The 4,725-nt window shown below is 39.0% G+C and overlaps 1 protein-coding gene across 1 annotated transcript in view; it reads right to left on the bottom strand.

The window, feature by feature from the left end:
• Window positions 1-4,075, bottom strand: part of LOC101845117 — a gene marked incomplete at its 3' end in the record, with an annotated part of 37,603 nt that extends 33,528 nt beyond the window's left edge. Inside the window, 1 exon segment of the mRNA XM_035971230.1 lies at window positions 4,019-4,075.
• Window positions 4,076-4,725: the final 650 nt, after the last annotated feature.

The following is a 4,725-nucleotide window of genomic DNA, read 5'->3' as shown; positions in this document are numbered from 1 at the left end:
GTAGTGGTAGTGGTAGTGGTAGTGGTAGTGGTAGTGGTAGTGGTAGTGATACTAGTAGTAGGTGGTGGTGGTGGTGGTGGTGATATTGGTAGTGGTAGATGTAGTGGTAGTGATAATTGTAATGGCAATGGTAGTGATAGGGGTAGTGGTAGTGGAAGTAGAAGTAGTAGTGGTGAAGTAGAAGTGGTATTAGCAGCCACGGCAGTAGCATGAGGAGGAAGAGAAGCAGGGGATAGTTGACAGTAGTCAAAGCAGCTACAATGATACTAAGGTAATGAATATATAGGAGGTGTGAACAAAACAAAATTTGCAAAACTCAACAAAGACGATCGAAAAAGGAAGATATAGATGAGGTTTGAGATGGGGGTGCAAACAAGAAAGAAAATGTGATGGTGAGATGAACAGTTAGCGTTTTATTGAGAAAAAAACATATTATAGCAACTGTTTTTTAATATTTATTAACGGTTTTTTTTAAAATGTGGCATTAATATGCAAACATAGCATAACTAGCTGAGCACCCTTTCGATGAAAGGAATGATCGGTGCATTCACATGAACTGAAAGTCCGTGGCCTACTATATTTACACTCTACAGGAATGGAAAAATAAATCTTTAGAGAAAAGTGACACATGTGTTTCCAGTTGCCAAATAATAGATGTATAGATTGATTCTCTATTCCGCTTTCATGGTTGTACACTCCAGATTATCAAAGGCGTGGTATTAGTGCGCACGGTTATTGAACAGAAACCTCACTTGTTTACAATGGCGTCTTTAAAGACGAACTTTCCTAAGATTATATCTAAACGAAACTAATGAAAAAATTGAAAATTAAACTACAGTGACTTCGGGCTCATCAATAAAACTGTGCACCCTTTGAATGATTCTGGACCACTATTAATTTTTTTCAAATTCGAAAGTTATGTGGTTGGGAAGTTTTAGGCTGCCAAAGTGACTAACTTTCACAAATATAATGTATAGATTAATGATTTATATCGATCATGGTCAAATGATCTAGCCTTTAAAATAATTAGACTGTGTCGACAGGGGCGGAAATAATCAGATAAAATTCCAAACTCCGGAATGGAACTGACGTCTTCTGTCTAAAAAAGTGTAACAATTACACCAAAGATGCCTTTACAAAAACCAACTGGACATAATATTTTATTTATTATTAAAGAGACTAAAAGCGAAAGATGAGTAAATTTTGTTGGGCCTCAAAACAGACGCCCTTTATAGCTGGACACGTTGTGCGTTCTGTCTTTACTACCATAGAATAAATGAGTGTTCTACTTGTCACAGGAAAGAAAGTACATTAGTGCTTGCTAATCTGGCCGACATCGCCTACTAGTGGACGATTTAATAACTTTGGTGGTCGATGGGGCCCACCCGAGTAGTGACAAGTGTGTGTGCGTGTGTGTGTATATGTATGTGTTTGTCTGTCTATGTGGCTAAAACAGCACCTGGACATGGATGGCTGGTGCCTCTATAAATAAACTATTGATGGTCTGTCTGTCTATGTGTGTGTGTGTGTTTTTTATTCCTTTCTTGAATACAGTCAAAACTGTCTTAGACTTAGATGGCCACCCGTCGACGGTGTACAAAAGCCATTCCAAAAGGCCTAATCGTTTCAATGAGAAATGCCCCAGGATAATTCTTGGCATCAAATGGATAAAATATCTGGCACCAAAGTTCTCAAAATGGCATATGCCGATAGTAGGTTTTCCAAGCTTAATCGGTCTCAACTGCGCTGAGCTGACCATGTCGTAAGAATGCCTGTCAGAATCCCAAAGGCAGTATTCTAATCTGGCCTGTCCTCGGGGAAGCGTAAAGCTGGCTTGCCAAAAAAAGTGCTACAAAGACACCCAGAAAATGTCTCTGAAGAACTTTAACATAAATCCTTCAACATGGGAGAGCTTAGTTCTTTACAGACCTAGATGAAAAGCAGCAGTTACAGTGAAAAACAAGACATATGAGGTTTCATGAATGCTGAAACCAAGAGAGAAGCCCGACAGCTGCGGACATTCACAGGTGGAACTGTGGCTTTTGAATGACCGCATTGTGGCAAGCTTTTCTCTTTCAGAATTGATGCAGTCCACCCTTGCACAAGTCACAAGTCATCATCTTTAGTTCTCCTAATTCGTATATTTCTATCTTGTGACGTGTTCTCCTCTGCGGATGCATTGCTCATCGTTAGACCGGGTGCCCATTGGCACGATTGGGTCGGGTCGGTTTGCAAGCAAGATTGAGAATGCAAAGCGGCTATCGTGGCATAAAAAAACGCGTTTGTTCTCTGGCGACGAGTCGGGCGATAGATCCGATCCGACCCGAACCCATCCGCAATGGGCACCTGGTGCTAGACAATGACGGGCAAAAAGTTATTGCCTCGTCGACGGGAGAATCGGACTGACGTCCATTTGTCACAAATCCCGACTCCAAATGGGGGGACAAGTATCTAGACCAATATCCTAAAGGTTGTCCTTTTTTCTGCAGGTGTCCCACGTGAGCTGCCTTGTCGTTGCCTGGTATAGGTTCGAAACAGTCCGCTTCTAAAAGATCTAAATTACTTTAATTTTCTAGAGGCGAAAAATAGTTCTCACAATAACACTTCAAACAGTGGCTACCGGAAACCCTGTCACCTGTACATCCTGTTATTGTTGTTCTAAAAAAGGGAACCTTATGGAGTATCACAGGTAATAGTATAAGGCTATGCTCTGTGTTGTGTCTTGATTATGAGTTAAATTATACCTTGACAGGGTAGGACGTTTGTCTTTACTATGCATATTATTATCATTAACTTAGCTACTGATTTTATTTTAGGCCCCAATTGACGGATGTTTTAATATTTCTTAGGGGGAATGCTGCTTCGTCCCTGTGTATCAAGGATGGGGCGGATTATATTGTGATACATGAGAAATTAAGCTTCTTCGAACGTCAATTGAATTCCCACCTTTTGTACACAACAGCAACAACGGCTTCATAGATGCCAGTATACCTACATGCATTTCCCTCTAATTAGTCAGAAAGTACGAATGCTAACTGTCATTAGTTGATCCTAGTTTGGGTTTTTTAAGTTACCGAGAATTTAACCCATGGAGATGAATATTATAGGCTTAGAAAATACCAGCAAAACCCTTATAAGTATCCCAACCGTTTAACTCTCAAAACGAGAATACCTCTCATTTCTTTCACTTGGACATCACTTTTCAGCTGACAACAATCAGCTCCTTGGAATAAGGAAATGCTAACCGACACATAAATAATAATATGTATTTGAAATAAGAATCAGCAAAACAAACAAACTGACAAACAAAAATCGCCAATTTAATAAAATACGCAAAAAGAAAAAAGTAGAAGTAGGCCTATCCAATGCAAAAAAAAGCAATTATTTTTTTTAAGTAGTCACACAGAAAAGGTAGTTTTGGGGGGGGGGGGGTGCACAGCACATAAACAAAAATTCTTTTATAACAACAAATGATTGTATAGTCAAAACAGAAGTAATTCAGAAATTATTTTTGGCAGAACCTGCCGGAGAACAATGTCCTCGGAAAAAGACAAAAACATTAATCGATACAAATCCTATCCTTCATGAGAATCGAACTCAAGTCTCTTGCGTGCCATGGCTAGCCACTAGACCAATACACCGAGGATGCAGGCGAATTGTCTTCATTGCTTTCTATGCATTTTTGTTTGTTTGTGTTTGTTTGGGATTTTTGTTCTTGTTAAAACTAAATGTGGAAAAGAACTCTCTGTTTCGTTGTCTACCTCGCTCTTTTTAGCTCTTCACTAAACAACAATTTGTTTTCCTGTCAATGGTTAACGCCCTTCTCTTGAATCCAAAACTCAGTCGAGCCCTTTGCAAGATATTTCGCTCAGAAGCAAAGTCAGTTGGCTATAATCCTGTTCTGTTTATCACGGGTCAAGCCGAACATCCATGGTTTCTTCACCGCACCCAAGTCCATGAAATAGGTCACAAAAACATCCAGGTGTGATAAACGTTTCCACCACTGCTACACACTCACATGTTTTGACAAGAAATCAAGCCCCGGCACCTGTGTGTACCTGCTCCCGTGTGTTGCCGTGCAGTGTATTTCTGAGAAGAATCTTTCCTATCTCGTTTGTTTTCGCGAGTTTGAGCCTAATTTATTCGTTTTATTCTTGCTCTGACAAAACGACTTAATTGGATGGTCGAGAATACATAACAATTTGATAAAAGGCTTTGCGGCTGACTTTTTCCCCTTTTGTTGTTGGGTTGTTTTTTTGGGGGTTTTTTATCGTGCATGTGAAATGTGTACATAAAAAGACAAACACTTTAGGATACAAACCAACAAAATTGAAAATGTTATTATCATTTAGAAATCCACTTTGTACTATTTTATTGTGTGGGGTTGTTGTTGCTTTTATGTATTAGATCATATCAGCAACTAAGTGTCAATGCAACTAAGAGAACTTAAGATGATGATGATGACAATAATAAACATCATCATATGTATAATCATGATCACATTCATCATAATAATAATCGTAACCATGATGACGATAATGGTGATGATACTACTATTACTACTACTACTACTACTAGGCCTACTACTACTACTACTACTATTACTACTACTACTACTACTACTACTACTACTACTACTACTACTACTACTACTACTACTACTACTACTACTACTACTACTACTACTACTACTACTACTACTACTACTACTACTACTACTACTAC

Source organism: Aplysia californica, unplaced genomic scaffold (assembly GCF_000002075.1).
Source record: "Aplysia californica isolate F4 #8 unplaced genomic scaffold, AplCal3.0 scaffold00400, whole genome shotgun sequence".
NCBI lineage: Eukaryota > Metazoa > Mollusca > Gastropoda > Aplysiida > Aplysiidae > Aplysia > Aplysia californica.
The sequence above is the reverse complement of the archived record's forward strand: the minus strand, read 5'-3'. Positions and strand labels throughout refer to the sequence as shown.